Source organism: Anomaloglossus baeobatrachus, chromosome 1, assembly GCF_048569485.1.
Source record: "Anomaloglossus baeobatrachus isolate aAnoBae1 chromosome 1, aAnoBae1.hap1, whole genome shotgun sequence".
NCBI lineage: Eukaryota > Metazoa > Chordata > Amphibia > Anura > Aromobatidae > Anomaloglossus > Anomaloglossus baeobatrachus.
Window position 1 is genome coordinate 946,307,193 of NC_134353.1, and position 20,556 is coordinate 946,327,748.

Consider the following 20,556-nt stretch of genomic DNA (forward strand, 5'->3'; position numbering starts at 1 on the left):
CAGGTGGAGACCCCGATGAGGATGACGAGCTGCAGTCAGGTGGAGACCCCGATGAGGACGACGAGCTGCAGTCAGGTGGAGACCCCGATGAGGACGACGAGCTGCAGTCAGGTGGAGACCCCGATGAGGACGACGAGCTGCAGTCAGGAGGAGACCCTGATGAGGACGACGAGCTGCAGTCAGGTAGAGACCCCGATGAGGACGACGAGCTGCAGTCAGGTGGAGACCCCGATGAGGACGACGAGCTGCAGTCAGGTGGAGACCCCGATGAGGACGACGAGCTGCAGTCAGGTGGAGACCCCGATGAGGACGACGAGCTGCAGTCAGGTGGATACCCCGATGAGGACGACGAGCTGCAGTCAGGTGGAGACCCCGATGATGATGACGAGCTGCAGTCAGGAGGAGACCCTGATGAGGATGACGAGCTGCAGTCAGGTGGAGACCCCGATGAGGATGACGAGCTGCAGTCAGGTGGAGACCCCGATGAGGATGACGAGCTGCAGTCAGGTGGAGACCCCGATGAGGACGACGAGCTGCAGTCAGGTGGAGACCCCGATGAGGATGACGAGCTGCAGTCAGGTGGAGACCCCGATGAGGATGACGAGCTGCAGTCAGGTGGAGACCCCGATGAGGACGACGAGCTGCAGTCAGGTGGAGACCCCGATGAGGACGACGAGCTGCAGTCAGGTGGAGACCCCGATGAGGACGACGAGCTGCAGTCAGGAGGAGACCCTGATGAGGACGACGAGCTGCAGTCAGGTAGAGACCCCGATGAGGACGACGAGCTGCAGTCAGGTGGAGACCCCGATGAGGACGACGAGCTGCAGTCAGGTGGAGACCCCGATGAGGACGACGAGCTGCAGTCAGGTGGAGACCCCGATGAGGACGACGAGCTGCAGTCAGGTGGATACCCCGATGAGGACGACGAGCTGCAGTCAGGTGGAGACCCCGATGATGATGACGAGCTGCAGTCAGGAGGAGACCCTGATGAGGATGACGAGCTGCAGTCAGGTGGAGACCCCGATGAGGATGACGAGCTGCAGTCAGGTGGAGACCCCGATGAGGATGACGAGCTGCAGTCAGGTGGAGACCCCGATGAGGACGACGAGCTGCAGTCAGGTGGAGACCCCGATGAGGACGACGAGCTGCAGTCAGGTGGAGACCCCGATGAGGACGACGAGCTGCAGTCAGGAGGAGACCCTGATGAGGACGACGAGCTGCAGTCAGGTAGAGACCCCGATGAGGACGACGAGCTGCAGTCAGGTGGAGACCCCGATGAGGACGACGAGCTGCAGTCAGGTGGAGACCCCGATGAGGACGACGAGCTGCAGTCAGGTGGAGACCCCGATGAGGACGACGAGCTGCAGTCAGGTGGATACCCCGATGAGGACGACGAGCTGCAGTCAGGTGGAGACCCCGATGATGATGACGAGCTGCAGTCAGGAGGAGACCCTGATGAGGATGACGAGCTGCAGTCAGGTGGAGACCCCGATGAGGATGACGAGCTGCAGTCAGGTGGAGACCCCGATGAGGATGACGAGCTGCAGTCAGGTGGAGACCCCGATGAGGACGACGAGCTGCAGTCAGGTGGAGACCCCGATGAGGATGACGAGCTGCAGTCAGGTGGAGACCCCGATGAGGATGACGAGCTGCAGTCAGGTGGAGACCCCGATGAGGACGACGAGCTGCAGTCAGGTGGAGACCCCAATGAGGACGACGAGCTGCAGTCAGGTGGAGACCCCGATGAGGACGACGAGCTGCAGTCAGGAGGAGACCCTGATGAGGACGACGAGCTGCAGTCAGGTAGAGACCCCGATGAGGACGACGAGCTGCAGTCAGGTGGAGACCCCGATGAGGACGACGAGCTGCAGTCAGGTGGAGACCCCGATGAGGACGACGAGCTGCAGTCAGGTGGAGACCCCGATGAGGACGACGAGCTGCAGTCAGGTGGATACCCCGATGAGGACGACGAGCTGCAGTCAGGTGGAGACCCCGATGATGATGACGAGCTGCAGTCAGGAGGAGACCCTGATGAGGATGACGAGCTGCAGTCAGGTGGAGACCCCGATGAGGATGACGAGCTGCAGTCAGGTGGAGACCCCGATGACAATGACGAGCTGCAGTCAGGTGGAGACCCCGATGAGGATGACGAGCTGCAGTCAGGTGGAGACCCCGATGAGGATGACGAGCTGCAGTCAGGTGGAGACCCCGATGAGGACGACGAGCTGCAGTCAGGAGGAGACCCCGATGAGGACGACGAGCTGCAGTCAGGTGGAGACCCCGATGAGGACGACGAGCTGCAGTCAGGTGGAGACCCCGATGAGGACGACGAGCTGCAGTCAGGTGGAGACCCCGATGAGGACGACGAGCTGCAGTCAGGAGGAGACCCTGATGAGGACGACGAGCTGCAGTCAGGTGGAGACCCTGATGAGGACGACGAGCTGCAGTCAGGAGGAGACCCTGATGAGGACGACGAGCTGCAGTCAGGTGGAGACCCCGATGAGGACGACGAGCTGCAGTCAGAGGGAGACCCTGATGAGGACGACGAGCTGCAGTCAGAGGGAGACCCTGATGAGGACGACGAGCTGCAGTCAGGTGGAGACCCCGATGAGGATGACGAGCTGCAGTCAGGTGGAGACCCTGATGAGGATGACGAGCTGCAGTCAGGAGGAGACCCTGATGAGGACGACGAGCTGCAGTCAGGTGGAGACCCCGATGAGGACGACGAGCTGCAGTCAGAGGGAGACCCTGATGAGGACGACGAGCTGCAGTCAGAGGGAGACCCTGATGAGGACGACGAGCTGCAGTCAGGTGGAGACCCCGATGAGGGTGACAAGCTGCAGTCAGGTGGAGACCCTGATGAGGATGACAAGCTGCAGTCAGGTGGAGACCCTGATGAGGATGACGAGCTGCAGTCACGTGGAGACCCCGATGAGGATGACGAGCTACAGTCAGGTGGAGACCCCGATGAGGATGACGAGCTGCAGTCAGGAGGAGACCCTGATGAGGATGACGAGCTGCAGTCAGGAGGAGACCCTGATGAGGATGACGAGCTGCAGTCAGGTGGAGACCCTGATGAGGATGACGAGCTACAGTCAGGTGGAGACCCCGATGAGGATGACGAGCTGCAGTCAGGTGGAGACCCTGATGAGGGTGACGAGCTGCAGTCAGGTGGAGACCCTGATGAGGATGACGAGCTGCAGTCAGGTGGAGACCCCGATGACAATGACGAGCTGCAGTCAGGTGGAGACCACGATGAGGATGGCGAGCTGCAGTCAGGTGGAGACCCCGATGAGGATGACGAGCTGCAGTCAGGAGGAGACCCTGATGAGGGTGACGAGCTGCAGTCAGGAGGAGACCCTGATGAGGATGACGAGCTGCAGTTAGGTGGAGACCCCGATGACAATGACGAGCTGCAGTCAGGTGGAGACCCCGATGAGGATGACGAGCTGCAGTCAGGAGGAGACCCTGATGAGGGTGACGAGCTGCAGTCAGGTGGAGACCCTGATGAGGGTGACGAGCTGCAGTCAGGTGGAGACCCCGATGAGGACGACGAGCTGCAGTCAGGAGGAGACCCTGATGAGGACGACGAGCTGCAGTCAGGTGGAGACCCCGATGAGAATGACTAGCTGAAGTCAGGTGGAGACCCTGATGAGGACGACGAGCTGCAGTCAGGAGGAGACCCTGATGAGGACGACGAGCTGCAGTCAGAGGGAGACCCTGATGAGGACGACGAGCTGCAGTCAGAGGGAGACCCTGATGAGGGTGACGAGCTGCAGTCAGGTGGAGACCCCGATGAGGACGACGAGCTGCAGTCAGAGGGAGACCCTGATGAGGACGACGAGCTGCAGTCAGAGGGAGACCCTGATGAGGACGACGAGCTGCAGTCAAGTGGAGACCCCGATGAGGATGACGAGCTGCAGTCAGGAGGAGACCCCGATGAGGATGACGAGCTGCAGTCAGGAGGAGACCATGATGAGGATGACGAGCTGCAGTCAGGTGGAGACCCTGATGACAATGACGAGCTGCAGTCAGGAGGAGACCCCGATGAGGATGGCGAGCTGCAGTCAGGTGGAGACCCTGATGAGGATGACGAGCTGCAGTCAGGTGGAGACCCCGATGAGGATGACGAGCTGCAGTCAGGAGGAGACCCCGATGAGGATGACGAGCTGCAGTCAGGAGGACACCCTGATGAGGGTGACGAGCTGCAGTCAGGTGGAGACCCTGATGAGGGTGACGAGCTGCAGTCAGATGGAGACCCCGATGAGGGTGACGAGCTGCAGTCAGGTGGAGACCCTGATGAGGACGACGAGCTGCAGTCAGGTGGAGACCCCGATGAGGGTGACGAGCTGCAGTCAGGTGGAGACCCTGATGAGGGTGACGAGCTGCAGTCAGGTGGAGACCCTGATGAGGATGACGAGCTGCAGTCAGGAGGAGACCCTGATGAGGGTGACGAGCTGCAATCAGGTGGAGACCGCGATGAGGATGATGAGCTGCAGTCAGGTGGAGACCCTGATGAGGGTGACGAGCCTCAGTCAGGTGGAGACCCCGATGAGGATGACGAGCTGCAGTCAGGTGGAGACCCCAATGAGGATGGCGAGCTGCAGTCAGGTGGAGACCCCGATGAGGATGACGAGCTGCAATCAGGTGGAGACCCTGATGAGGGTGACGAGCCTCAGTCAGGTGGAGACCCCGATGAGGATGACGAGCTGCAGTCAGGTGGAGACCCTGATGAGGATGACGAGCTGCAGTCAGGTGGAGACCCCGATGACAATGACGAGCTGCAGTCAGGTGGAGACCCCAATGAGGATGGCGAGCTGCAGTCAGGTGGAGACCCCGATGAGGATGGCGAGCTGCAGTCAGGTGGAGACCCTGATGAGGATGACAAGCTGCAGTCAGGAGGAGACCCTGATGAGGATGACGAGCTGCAGTCAGGTGGAGACCCCGATGACAATGACGAGCTGCAGTCAGGTGGAGACCCTGATGAGGATGGCGAGCTGCAGTCAGGTGGAGACCCCGATGAGGATGACGAGCTGCAGTCAGGTGGAGACCCCGATGAGGATGACGAGCTGCAGTCAGGTGGAGACCCTGATGAGGATGACGAGCTGCAGTCAGGTGGAGACCCTGATGAGGACGACGAGCTGCAGTCAGGTGGGGTCCCCAATGAGAATGATGAGCTGCAGTCAGGTGGAGACCCCGATGACAATGACGAGCTGCAGTCAGGTGGAGACCCCGATGACAATGACGAGCTGCAGTCAGGTGGAGACCCCGATGAGGATGACGAGCTGCAGTCAGGTGGAGACCCCGATGAGGATGACGAGCTTCAGTCAGGTGGAGACCCTGATGAGGATGACGAGCTGCAGTCAGGTGGAGACCCCGATGACAATGACGAGCTGCAGTCAGGTGGAGACCCCGATAAGGATGACGAGCTGCAGTCAGGTGGAGACCCCGATGAGGATGGCGAGCTGCAGTCAGGTGGAGACCGCGATGAGGATGATGAGCTGCAGTCATGTGGAGACCACGATGAGGAGGATGAGCTGCAGTCAGGTGGAGACCCTGATGAGAACGACGTGCATCTGTCAGGTGGACATCCCTGATGAGGACAAAAAGCTGCAGTCAGGTGGAGACCCCCGATGAGGACAACGAGCTGCAGTCAGGTGGAGACCCCAATGAGAACGATGTGCTGCAGTCAGGTGGAGACCCTTTTAAGGACAACCAGCTGCAGTCAGGTGAAGATCCCGATGAGGACAACAAGCTGCAGTCAGGTGGAGACCCTGATGAGAACGACGAGGAACTGCAGTTAGGTGAAGATCCCGATGAGGATGACGAGCTGCAGTCAGGTGGATCACCCTGATGAGGACAACGAGCTGCAGTCAGGTGGAGACCCCAATGAGAACGACGAGGAACTGCAGTTAGGTGGAAACCCAGATGAGGACAACGAGCTGCAGTTAGGTGCAGACCCCGATGAGGACAACGAGCTTAAGTCAGGTGGAAACCCCGATGAGGACGATGAGCTTAAGTCAGGTGGAGACTCGATGAGGACGTCGAGCTTCAGCCAGGTGAAGATCCCGATGAGGATGACGACAACGATCTTCAGTGAGGTGGAGAGCCCAATGTGGACAACTATCTGTAGTGAATAGAACACCTATCCAACGTGGCGGACGCCATTGACTGTGATCATTTGCCCACTCAAGTCAGTTACCACAACAAACTACAGTCAGGTGGAGACCCCGATGAGGATGAAGCTCTGCAGTCAGATGGAGACCCCGATGAGGATGAAGCTCTGCAGTCAGATGGAGACCCCGATGAGGATGAAGCTCTGCAGTCAGGTGGAGACCCCGATGAGGATGAAGCTCTGCAGTCAGATGGAGACCCCGATGAGGATGACGAGCTGCAGTCAGATGGAGACCCCGATGAGGATGACGAGCTGCAGTCAGATGGAGACCCCGATGAGGACGACGAGCTGCAGTCAAATGGAGACCCCAATGAGGACGACGAGCTGCAGTCAGATGGAGACCCTGATGAGGACAACGAGCTGCAGCCAGGTGGAGACCCTGATGAGAATGATGAGCTGCAGTCAGGTGGAGACCCTGATGAGGATGACGAACTGCAGTCAGGTGGAGACCCTGATGAGGATGACGAGCTGCAGTCAAGTGGAGGCCCCGATGAGAATAACGAGCTGCAGTCAGGTGGAGACCCCGATGAGAATAACGAGCTGCAGTCAGGTGGAGACCCCGATGAGAATGACGTGCTGCAGTCAGGTGGAGACCCTGATGAGGATGACGAACTGCAGTCAGGTGGAGACCCTGATGAGGTTGACGAGCTGCAGTCAGGTGGAGACACCAATGAGAGTGACGAGCTGCAGTCAGGTGGAGACCCCGATGAGGATGACGAGCTGCAGTCAGGTGGAGACCCTGATGAGAATGACGAGCTGCAGTCAGGTGGAGACCCCGATGAGGATGACGAGCTGCAGTCAGGTGGAGACCCTGATGAGAATGACGAGCTGCAGTCAGGTGGAGACCCTGATGAGGGCGACGAGTAGCAGTCAGGTGGAGACCCCCGATGAGGAGAATGAGCTGCAGTCATGTGGAGACCACGATGAGGAGGATGAGCTGCAGTCAGGTGGAGACCCCGATGAGGACGACGAGCATCAGTCAGGTGGACATCCCTGATGAGGACAAAAAGCTGCAGTCAGGTGGAGACCCCCGATGAGGACAACGAGCTGCAGTCAGGTGGAGACCCCAATGAGAACGACGAGGAACTGCAGTTAGGTGGAAACCCAGATGAGGACAACGAGCTGCAGTTAGGTGCAGACCCCGATGAGGACAACGAGCTTAAGTCAGGTGGAGACCCCGATGAGGACGATGAGCTTCAGCCAGGTGAAGATCCCGATGAGGATGACGAGCTGCAGTCAGGTGGATCACCCTGATGAGGACAACGATCTTCAGTGAGGTGGAGAGCCCAATGAGGACAACCATCTGTAGTGAATAGAACACCTATCCAATGTGGCGGACGCCATTGACTGTGATCATTTGCCCACTCAAGTCAGTTACCACAACAAACTACAGTCAGGTGGAGACCCCGATGAGGATGAAGCTCTGCAGTCAGATGGAGACCCCGATGAGGATGACGAGCTGCACTCAGATGGAGACCCCGATGAGGATGACGAGCTGCAGTCAGATGGAGACCCCGATGAGGACGACGAGCTGCAGTCAAATGGAGACCACAATGAGGACGACGAGCTGCAGTCAGATGGAGACCCCAATGAGGACAACGAGCTGCAGCCAGGTGGAGACCCCGATGAGAATTACGAGCTGCAGTCAGGTGGAGACTCTGATGAGGATGACGAACTGCAGTCAGGTGGAGACCCTGATGAGGATGACGAGCTGCAGTCAGGTGGAGACCCTGATGAGGATGACGAGCTGCAGTCAGGTGGAGACCCCGATGAGAATAACGAGCTGCAGTCAGGTGGAGACCCCGATGAGAATGACGAGCTGCAGTCAGGTGGAGACCCTGATGAGGATGACGAACTGCAGTCAGGTGGAGACCCTGATGAGGATGACGAGCTGCACTCAGGTGGAGACACCAATGAGAGTGACGAGCTGCAGTCAGGTGGAGACCCCGATGAGGATGACGAGCTGCAGTCAGGTGGAGACCCTGATGAGAATGACGAGCTGCAGTCAGGTGGAGACCCTGATGAGGGCGACGAGTAGCAGTCAGGTGGAGACCCCCGATGAGGAGAATGAGCTGCAGTCATGTGGAGACCACGATGAGGAGGATGAGCTGCAGTCAGGTGGAGACCCCGATGAGGATGACGAGCATCAGTCAGGTGGACATCCCTGATGAGGACAAAAAGCTGCAGTCAGGTGGAGACCCCCGATGAGGACAACGAGCTGCAGTCAGGTGGAGACCCTTTTAAGGACAACTAGCTTCAGTCAGGTGAAGATCCCGATGAGGACAACAAGCTGCAGTCAGGTGGAGACCCTGATGAGAACAACGAGGAACTGCAGTTAGGTGAAGATCCCGATGAGGATGACGAGCTGCAGTCAGGTGGAGACCCAGATGAGGACAACGAGCTGCAGTTAGGTGGAGACCCCGATGAGGACATCGAGCTTAAGTCAGGTGGAGACCCCGATGAGGATGACGAGCTGCAGTCAGGTGGAGACCCTGATGAGAATGACGAGCTGCAGTCAGGTGGAGACCCTGATGAGGATGACGAACTGCAGTCAGGTGGAGACCCTGATGAGGATGACGAGCTGCAGTCAGGTGGAGACACCAATGAGAGTGACGAGCTGCAGTCAGGTGGAGACCCCGATGAGATTGACGAGCTGCAGTCAGGTGGAGACCCCAATGAGGATGACGAGCTGCAGTCAGGTGGAGACCCCGATGAGAATGACGAGCTGCAGTCAGGTGGAGACCCCGATGAGGATGGCGAGCTGCAGTCAGGTGGAGACCCCGATGAGGATGACGAGCTGCAGTCAGGTGGAAACCCCGATGAGAATGACGAGCTGCAGTCAGGTGGAGACCCTGATGAGAATGACGAGCTGCAGTCAGGTGGAGACCCCGATGAGAATGACGAGCTGCAGTCAGGTGGAGACCTTGATGAGAATGACAAGCTGCAGTCAGGTGGAGACCTTGATGAGGATGATGAGCTGCAGTCAGGTGGAGACTAGATGAGGATGATGAACTGCAGTGAGGTGGAGACCCTGATGAGGATGATGAACTACAGTCAGGTGGAGATTCTGATGAGGAGGACGAGCTGCAATCAGGTAAAGACCCCGATGAGGACAACGAGCTGAGACCCCGATAAGGACAATGAACTGCAGTCAGGTGGAGACCCCGATCAGGTTGATGAGCTGCAGTGAGGTGGAGACCCCAATGGGGACAACCATCTGTAGTGAATAGAACACCTATCCAACGTGGCGGACGCCATTGACTGCGATCATTTGCCCGCTCAAGTCAGTTATCGCAACAAACTACAGTCAGGTGGAGACCCCGATGAGGATGATGCTCCGCAGTCAGGTGGAGACCCCGATGAGGATGATGAACTACAGTCAGGTGGAGACCCCGATGAGGATGATGCTCCGCAGTCAGGTGGAGACCCTGATGAGGAGGATAAGCTGCAGTCAGGTGGAGACCCTGATGAGGGCGACGAGTAGCAGTCAGGTAGAGACCCCCGATGAGGAGGATGAGCTGCAGTCAGGTGGAGACCACGATGAGGAGGATGAGCTGCAGTAATGTGGCGCCCTGGACTAGCCAGGTCGTCACAGGTACTACAACACACACCCCCACCCCGAGACAGGCACATCAGCCAGACACAAAATCCTTGTTGCCTCCCTCCAGGGGCTGATGTCCACACCAGGTGGGGTGGAGCCAGGTGGTTGGCCCCACCCATTGAGGAGTTCACAGTCCTGGAGGCGGGAAAAGGAAGTCAGATCAGTTAGGGAAGTACAAGTGAGAGGAGTGAAGTAGTGGTGAAGGAGAAAAGAGGAGTAAACTGACCGTGTCCGGGTGTGTGGCCCGGGCACTAAGAGCAGGGTTGGCAGACGGTGGTGGCCGTCTGCAGGAGAGGCAAATCAACGCGGAACCGTAGGACCGGGGTCGGGCGGTGGCCTGCCGGTACCGAACCGGGGAGCGAAGTGAAGCCAGCACACACCGGCAGGGCCTGCGGACCCCAACCAGGCTTGGAGTCACCGTTAAGAGGTCAAATCCGTCAGTGACCGGAACCCCAGGGGTTTCCTAACATCCAAGACCCGATAGAAGGCAACCTTCCGACCAGTAGAAGGAAATACAGCTACCGCCACAGCTAGAGTTCCAAGGGCCAGAGCCTGCGGGCAAAAGGGCTCCTCCGGCACATATACACGCTGGGGAGCGGGTTACCGTTGGGAAGCCATCGGGACCGAACATACACAAAGGTGCAGGGAAAGGCAGCCACCACCAACCGTCTGGGAGAAACCACAGCAGCCGGCTGCGGGACCCGTCCATCCAGCCGTTTGGTTTACCAGAGACTACATTTGTGGCTGAGTGAGTACAACCGTGCCATCCGGCACCGCGCTGCGCAGTCCAGGCGACCCTGCACCTTGCCAGCCCTGCCTCCCCATCACCTCACCGGGCCCCGGGACCACCAACCCCTACCCACGGAGGGGAAAAACAACATCCCAGCTGCTCCCTACCATCGCTCCCAGGTTCCCCGTCACCAGCAGCAGTGGTGCCCAACCTCACCACAACCCGTGGGTGGCGTCACGGACTAAAATCCCCCAAACCAACCACCCCTTTCACTTACGGGCGAGGAGCGCTGCTCGAGTCCCCGGATCCAGCCCACCACTCGAGCCACCGAGCAGCCATCGCAGCAGCGCTGGACCCGAGCGTTAGCGAGCGCAGCGCAGTGGCGTCATCCCTGCCCGCGACAAGGGCGACGAGTAGCAGTCAGGTGGATACCCCCGATGAGGAGGATGAGCTGCAGTCAGGTGGAGACCCCCGATGAGGACGACGAGCATCAGTCAGGTGGACATCCCTGATGAGGACAAAAAGCTGCAGTCAGGTGGAGACCCCTGATGAGGACAACGAGCTGCAATCAGGTGGAGACCTCAATGAGAACGATGAGCTGCAGTCAGGTGGAGACCCTGATGAGGACGACGAGGAACTGCAGTCAGGTGGAGACCCCCATGAGGACAACCAGTTGCAGTCAGGAGACCCCCGGAAGAAGGATTATCGAAACCTATAGGTCGGGTCTGGACTCTCACACCACGCTCTAGGTATGCTAGATTTTTGTGATCGGGTATTCCGTGCTTGCATTTGTGGCGCCCCAGGACCTGGTCGCCACAACAGCATTGCCCTCCCAAAGGGTTAATGCTGAGCCTGGAGGTAATTGGGAGATCTATTGGCCAGTAAGTTTAACACCCAACGCAGTTCTCCCTCCGGCCAGCAGGGGGAGCTCTGAACTTGGAATTCCAGGGAGCATCCCTTAAGTCTGACCTGAGGGAGGAAGTAGTGGTTAGTCTGTAGAGAGAAGTGAAAGAGAACAGACGCAGAGTAGTGCTGCCTTGTGGAACTGGGGCCTAGAGCTGGAATAGCTTGGCCCAGTGAAGCAAGAAGTGCAGAGAGGCACAGAAGAGACTCGGACATCGGAGTCTGTGGTTGCCAGGGTATAAAATCCGTCTCTGGTAGCCAAATCCGGAGGGCAGGAGAGCTGGAAGCCCCCTGGCCCAGAAGCAATCTGAAGGTACAGCTGCATCCCAAGGGCCCGGTGTGGACTCCAGCAGAGAAGCACCAGAGAGGGCCTGCGCAGTCTACCACACAGAAAAAGGGACGAACCACTGGTCCCAGCAGCAGGAGGGCCTTTGCTAAATTCAGAGTGCAGGGTCCTATAATAGTAAAGAAAAGAAAGATTAGGGAGTAGGCCTCATACTCAACTGGCCAAAGATCACCCCCAGGCACTTCCAGGCCGGCCGGACCATCTTTACCATCTGTGACGGTCTCCCTGGACTAAACTCTGCCGAGTAAAAGAGGAGAAGGTAAAGAGACTGTTGTTTGTGCCTGGTTCTTTCATTGCCTGTCGGCCCTGCACCGTGTTAGCCACACAACACCATAGACTTTCACGAGCACTAACAGTGTCCCCGGGGCTCTGCTCCACCTGTGGGGAGCAGTACCACCATTGCTGCCGTATCATCACCCTGGAGGGCTCACACAGCAGCGGCGGCTTAATAGCCGCAGACCACAGGTGGCGTCACGAAACAAATACTTTAATTGCTCCCAAGTCACCAGCCATATTAAACTGACACCCACCAGGGCCACGGAGTCGGGCCCCGCCACCACTGACGTCCCCCGGACTAGTCCGGCCCGGCACCGGGTGTCCCATAGCCCTGGGGTGGGGAGTCACATTTATATTCGCACAAAGCAAGGATATTGATGTTAGTAGTTATGGCTGCAGCACGATTTATGCCTGTCAGTCAGTGGACTTTCATTATGATGCCATTTGGTTGTTTTATGTGACCTTTTGGCCACTGAGCTGTCTTGCTATATCCATCTGCATACCAGTGTGCTGTGAGGGCGCCATTTAGTGGTACTCATCACCTGTCTCTACAAGTTTTAATATGTAATGTTATATGTATTTTTCACTTAATAAAATTTATATATTTTTTCAAACTACTAAGCCTTTGTACAGATTTTTTCCTCTAATTGTTACAGTTGCAGTCAGGTGAAGATCCGGATAAGGACAACTAGCTTCAGTCAGGTGAAGATCCCGATGAGGACAACCAGCTGCAGTCAGGTGGAGACCCTGATGAGAACGATGAGGAACTGCAGTTAGGTGGAGACCCAGATGAGGACAACGAGCTGCAGTTAGGTGGAGACCCCGATGAGGACAACGAGTTTAAGTCAGGTGGAGACCCCGATGAGGACGATGAGCTTAAGTCAGGTGGAGACCCCGATGAGGATGACGATCTTCAGCCAGGTGAAGATCCCGATGAGGATGATGAGCTGCAGTCAGGTGGATCACCCTGATGAGGACAACGAGCAGCAGTCAGGTGGAGACCCCGATGAGGACGATGAACTGCAGTCATGTGGAGACCCCGATGAGGATGACGAGCTGCAGTCAGGTGGAGACCCTGATGAGGATGACGAACTGCAGTCAGGTGGAGACCCTGATGAGCATGACGATCTGCAGTCAGGAGGAGACCCCGATGAGAATGACGAGCTGGAGTCAGGTGTGGACCGCGATGAGAATGACGAGCTGCAGTCAGGTGGAGACCCCGATGAGGATGACGAGCTGCAGTCAGGTGGAGACCCCAATGAGAATGACGAGCTGCAGTCAGGTGGAGACCCCGATGAGGATGATGAGCTGCAGTCAGGTGGAAACCCCGATGAGAATGACGAGCTGCAGTCAGGTGGAGACCCTGATGAGAATGACGAGCTGCAGTCAGGTGGAGACCCCGATGAGAATGACGAGCTGCAGTGAGGTGGAGACCCCAATGAGGACAACCATCTGTAGTGAATAGAACACCAATCCAATGTGGCGGACGCCATTGACTGTGATCATTTGTCCACTCAAGTTAGTTACCACAACAAACTACAGTCAGGTGGAGACCCCGATGAGGATGATGCTCCGCAGTCAGGGGGAGACCCCGATGAGGATGACTAGCTGCAGTCAGGTGGAGACCCTGATGAGGACGACGCTCTGCAGTCAGGTGGAGACCCTGATGAGGAGGATGAGCTGCAGTCAGGTGGAGACCCCGATGAAGATGAAATGCAGCAGTCAGGTGGTGACCCCGATGAGGATGATGCTCTGCAGTCAGGTGGAGACGAGTTCAGTGGAGTTCATTGCCACAGGTAATCAACTGAGATAATCTCATGACGTCGGCGATCGTCATGCCCGCCCCGGCTCACACACTGCTGTGTGAGCCCCTGCGGTGACTTGGGCTGACCTCATGAGGTTATCTCAGGTTACTGCACTGCTTCTCACAGCAGTGTATGATGCTACAGTCACTGCTCTCCCAGCCAATGGGGAACATTCTGTTCTTCATTGACTGGGACAGTGAGTATGGATCATTATCGGACCCTGTTATTAGATTACGCCAGACCAGGATTAGAGATTTGCCTAGGGAATAAATTGGTGAATGAGGGGGTCTCTTGTCTTTATTTGTTTAATAATTTTCTCTTTTGATGTTGTGGCGCTCTGGACAAGCCAGGGGCCACAGAGAACAACACCCACACACCCCACACTCCCGGTCAGGCACACCGAAGTCAGACACAAAACCCTTGTTGCCTTCCTCCAGGGGCTGATGTTTACACCAGGGGGTGGGCCAGGCGGTTGGCCCCGCCCAATGAGGAGTTCACAGTCCTGGAGGTGGGAAAAGAGTTGAGATGAGTTTAAGAGTGGAAAGTGAGAGGAAGGAAAGTGGTAGAGAAGCCTGAAGTTGGTCCGGGTGTGTGGCCCGGACGGATCAGCAAGGTTGGCAGACGGTGGTGACCGTCTGCAGGAGTGGCCTATCAGAGTCTACCGTAAGGACCGTGGACGGGCGGTGGCCCGGCGGTACTGGATCGGTACACAAAGAGAAGTCAGCACCATCTGGCAGGGGCTTACGGACCCCGGCAAGGCTAGGAGTCGCCGTGAATTTGCCAAATCCGTCAGCGAAGGGAACCTCCGGGGTTTCCCAGCAGCCAAGTCCCGACAGAAGGCAACAGTCCAACCGTCAGAGGGAAACACAGCCACCCCCAAGGCTACCGTTCCCAGGGCCAGAGCCTGCGGGCAAAAGGGGCTCCTCTGGCCCACATCCAAGCCGGGGAGCGGGTTACCGGTGGGAACCCATTGGAACCGTTTACCGTACATAATAATAGGTAATATCAGCTCACCAAGCCCGCTGCAGTCCCATAATCGTCCTGTGGTGGATGATCAGCGCATGGATGGTCAGAAGTCTCCAAATAGATATAAAATATAAATCCAGCGCAATCACATGGAATATTAAAAAGTTGTCTTCTTTATTGATAGTTTTTCATAAAATCCAAAAGGTACATGCAGCATAAAAATAAAGGATGCCCAGGTCAGAGCGACGCGTTTCAACAAACTGTCTTAATCATGGTCTCAAACGCGTCGCTCTGACCTGGGCATCCTTTATTTTTATGCTGCATGTACCTTTTGGATTTTATGAAAAACTATCAATAAAGAAGACAACTTTTTAATATTCCATGTGATTGCGCTGGATTTATGGTTTACCGTACATAGGTGCAGGGAAAGGCAGTCACCATCAACCTGCCGGGAGAAACAACACCGCAGCCGTCTGTGGGACCCGTCCATCCAGCCGTGTGTTTTACCGAGAACTGTGTCCTCATCATTGGCTGAGTGAGTACCACCGTGCCGTGCGGCACAGCGCTGCCCCCGCGACCCTGCACCTCACCAGGCCCCGTAACCCGCCTGCCATCTATCCCTACCCCATCACCGGGCCCCGGGACAACCAACCCCCTACTCACGGAGGGGAGAACTAACAACAAAGCTGCTCCCTGTCACCGCTCCCGGGATCCCCGTCCAGAGCAGCGGTGGTGTCACCAATATCACCACAACCGTGGGTGGCGTCACGGACAATAACCAAATCCCACCATCCAATTAAATCCCCTTTTCACTCATGGGTGAGGAACGCCGCTCGAGTCCCCGGGATCCAGCCCACCGCTAGAGCCCCCACCGAGCAGCAGCAGCCGCAGCAGCCGGACCCGATCAGTGGGAGAGCGCAGCGTCCCCTCCTCCTTTCTGGTTTGCTTTTTAGGAATCGTGGGACGTCACTATGGATTATGTCGGATATTTATTTGAAAAAATTTGTGATAAATTGGTGAATGAGGGCTTTAGTCGGGGAGTGTTTGTTTAAATAAAATTTATTTTTAATTGTTCAATGGCTGGATTGGTAATGGGGGTATCTTATAGACTCCCATCCATTACTAATACCAGCACTTAATGGCAGCTGGCAATTCATAGCTGACATCAACCCCATTTATTACCCATTTACCACTGCACCAGGGCAACGAGAAGAGCCAAGGCAAAGAGCCAGGATTAGCGCATCTAATGGATGGGCCACTTCTGGGCAGTTGCAGGCTGCTAGTTTTAGGCTGGGGAGGGTCCAATAGCCTTGAGCCTCCTCAGCCTAAGCATACCAGGCCACAGCTGTCCGCTTTACCTTTGCTAGTGATCCAATTTGGGATAGACCCCACTTTTTTTTTTAATTGTTTATTTAATTTTAAATAAATTATTTAAAATAGCAGCGTGGGGTGCCCTTCGTTTTGGATTACCACCGAGGTAGAGCTGCCAGCCCCTGTGGGCATGACAACATGATTTCATTGAGCCGGCGTTACAGCCATCTTCTGGAAATCTTGTGAATATTCGCTTTGTTTCGGCCGTGTCAGTGCATCTCAGAAGTAGGGTGGACGCTTCCCGGCTTCATTAAGCGCACTGCGCATGACAGGAAGTTTAGAAGATGTGTATGTGAACAATCTTCTGAATTTCCAATCATGCTGAGTGCGCCTAATGAAGCCGGGAAGCGTGCTCTCAGCTTGAGAGGCACATGCACAAGATTTCCAGGTGGTGATGACGCCAGATCATGGAGACGGAAGGTTCAGAAGACTGTCTTCTTTTTTATTTCACTGCTAGAGCGGTCCCAGTAACCTAAGATCTGACCCTAGTATTATAATGACCAGCCGCTATCTTCATCTCTTCTAGGCACCACTCTGGTCTGTCCGCAGCAGTTTGTGACCTGCCGGATCACTCCACTGTTTGCTGGGTGAGCCAGGGGTCATTACTCAATGTAAGTGTATGAGAACAAGGACAAGACAAGAACGAGGCTCTCATAGACTTATACTGAGAGCTTGTGACCTGCCAGATCACTCCACAGTTTGCTGGGTGAGCAGGAGGTCACTACGGAGTGTAAATCTATGAGAACCAGAACAAGATGAGAATCAGCTCTCATAGACTTAGGGGTACTTTGCACACTACGACATCGCAGGTGCGATGTCGGTGGGGTCAAATCAAAAGTGACGCACATCCGGCGTCGCAGTCGATATCAGAGTGTGTAAATCGTTTTTGATACGATTAACGAGCGCAAAAGCGTCAATCGGTGTAGTGTCGGTCATTTCCATAATTACTGCAGGACCGATGTTACGATGTTGTTCCTCGTTCCTGCGGCAGTACACATCGCTGTGTGTGAAGCCGAAGGAGCGAGGAACATCTCCTACCTGCGGCTCACGCCAGCTATACGGAAGGAAGGAGGTGGGTGGGATGTTTTACGTCCCGCTCATCTCCACCCCTCCGCTTCTATTGGCCGCCTGCCGCGTGACGTCGCTGTGTCGCCGCATGACCCGCCCCCTTAATAAGGAGGCGGGTCACCGGCCAGAGCGACGTTGCAGGATAGGTGAGTGCATGTGAAGCTGCCGTAGCGATAATGTTCGCAACGGCAGCTATCACCATGATATCGCATCTGCGACGGGGGCGGGGACTATCGCACTTGGCATCACAGCATCGGCTTGCAATGTTGCAGCGTGCAAAGTACCCCTTACACTGAGAGCTTGTGACCTGCTGTATTGCTCCACTTTTTGCTGGCTGAGCAGGAGGTCACTATGGAGTGTAAATCTATGAGAACCAGAACAAGATGAGAATGAGCTCTAATAGACTTAGGGGTACTTTGCACACTACGACATCGCAGGTGCGATGTCGGTGGGGTCAAATCGAAAGTGACGCACTTCCAGCGTCGCTGTCGATATCAGAGTGTGTAAATCGTTTTTGATGCGATTAACGAGCGCAAAAGCGTTGAAATCGTATGATCGGTGTAGTGTCGGTCATTTCCATAATTACGGAAGGACCGATGTTACGATGTTGTTCCTCGTCCCTGCGGCAGCACACATCGCTGTGTGTGAAGCCGCAGGAGCGAGGAACATCTCCTACCTGCGTCCTGGGCTCACGCTGGCTATGCGCCCCTCCGCTTCTATTGGCCGCCTGCCGCGTGACGTCGCTGTGACGCCGCACGACCCGTCCCCTTAGTAAGGAGGCGGGTCGCCGGCCAGAGCGACGTCGCAGAGCAGGTAAGTCCGTGTGAAGCTGCCGTAGCGATAATGCTCGCTACGGCAGCTATAACACAATATCGTATGTGTCGCGGGCGGAGGAGGGGACGCTGCGCTCTCCCACTGCTCGGTTCCGGCCGCTGCTGCTGCGGCTCCTACTGCTCGGTGGTAGCTCGAGTGGTGGGCCGGATCCCGGTGACTCGAGCGGCGCGCCTCGCCCGTGAGTGAAAAGGGTGGAGATTGGATTGTGGGGATTTGGTTATTGTCCGTGATGCCACCCACGGTTGTGGTGATATTGGTGACACCACCGCTGCTCTGGACGGGGATCCCGGGAGCGATGACAGGGAGCAGCCTGGATGTTAGTTCTCCCCTCTGTGGGTAGGGGGTTGGTTGTCCCGGGGTCCGGTGATGGGGTAGGGATGGATGGCAGGCGGGTTACGGGGCCTGGTGAGGTGCAGGGTCGCGGGGGCAGCGCTGTGCCGCACAGCACTGTGGTACTCACTCAGCCAATGATGAGGACACAGTTCTCGGTAAAACACACGGCTGGATGGACGGGTCCCACAGACGGCTGCGGTGTTTCTCCTCCCGGCAGGTTGATGGTGACTGCCTTTCCCTGCACCTGTGTAACGTGTACGGTTCCAATGGGTTCCCACCAGTAACCCGCTCCCCAGCTTGGATGGGTGCTGAAGGAGCCCCTTTTGCCCGCAGGCTCTGGCCCTGGGAACTTTAGCCTTGGCGGTGACTGTGTTTCCCTCTCTCGGTTGGACTGTTGCCTTCTGACGGGACTTGGCTGCTGGCAAACCCAGGAGGTTCCCTTCGCTAACGGATTTGGCAAATTCACGGCGACTCCTAGCCTTGCCGGGGTCCGTAAGCCCCTGCCGGATGGTGCTGGCTTCTCTTTGCGTACCGGTCCGGTACCGCCGGGCCACCGCCCGTCCACGGTCCTTACGGTAGACTCCAATAGGCCACTACTGCAGACGGTCACCACCGTCTGCCAACCTTGCTGATCCGTCCGGGCCACACACCCGATCACTTTCTGTCTGCTCAACTGCTACTTCCCTCCTTCCACTTTCACTTCCAAACTGAAACTGTCTACTTTTCCCACCTCCAGGACTGTGAACTCCTCGGTGGGCGGGGCCAACCGCCTGGCCCACCCCCTGGTGTGAACATCAGCCCCTGGAGGGAGGCAACAAGGGTTTTTTGTCTGACTTCGGTGTGCCTGACCGGGAGTGTGGGGTGTGTAGGTGTTGTTCTGTGATGACCTGGCTTGTCAGGGGCGCCACATTCCCCCTTAGTAAAATTCAGACCGTCCGCGGGCTGCCCGTCCATCACCGGTTTTATTTTCACAAACTGGACAAGATAAACGGTAAAACAAGTTACAATTATAATAACATCTTCCCACATCGAGGGGTACTCTTACTTAAACGTTGCAAAACGGTTACAGCTTCCGCTCTCTCCCACCCAAGTAACCTGGCCCTGATGCTGCCCCTAGGCAAACAGGCAGCACCCCTTGACCCCAGTCCAGCACAAGCTACCCGAGCGGGTTCTGTCCTTTTCAGGGGACCCACGTCCATTGGGAACCCCTGAAACCCCCAGAGGATCGCCACCGGTTGCGGTAGTGGCGGGCCTGGGCCATCACTTCCCTCCAGGCCCATCCTCCAAATCAGCCTCTCCGGAGGCGGTAACGGTTTAGCCATAAAAACATCATTTTTATTTACAGACCACAAGTTCGTGGTTGCCCTGCCAGTTCTCGGGCTTGTCCGTAGTAGTTTCTACGCATAAACTTGCAAACAGTCCCCACGGGGACAACAGTGCTTCGTAGCCAACGGGCTACCACAAACAAAACTGTAGGGTCCCAACGGAGACTTGCCGTAGGGTCCCAACGGGGACTGTCAGCTGGATCCCAGGGGCCATCCACAACACCTGGCTCCGGTACAGCTTCCTCCTGCAGCTTTCCCACAGTCCACCATCGAACAGCACGAGCCCCCAACGCCACCCTCACACAGGAGTGACACTGTCCCACAGAACTCCATTTTCAGTTGCCGATGATGCGGGTACGACTGCTCCTGCAACCGGACTCCTTAGCCTTGAGGGCCGTCTGGAACGTCAGCAGAGTCCCAATGGGGACCGACAGCAAGGTAACCGGGAACCGCTACCATGCTCTAACTTTTCTTCCTTAATCAGCAATCCCGCGGCGCAGCTGCCTTTGCTGCCGCCCCCGGTGCGGAGCACTTTCTGCTTGCTCCGGTTCAGGCGGTGTAGGGGATGGGCCCAGCTGGAGTCCCCCCGTGCGGGCTACGACCGGTACCTTCGGTAATGAGGGACCCCGCTGTGACATGGCCTGCTCTGCCTCCTGGCAGCTGCATCCCCGCCGTGCCTCCGGTGCATCTTTGCTGACGGGCTCAGCCTTCGGCTTCTTCCATGGAAGCGGATCAGGGCGGTCACGAGCTTATGCTGCAGGTCGGTCCGCCGGGGCGGATTGGCAGGGTACCGCTACCGGTGGTGGTGGTAGCGGGCCTAGTG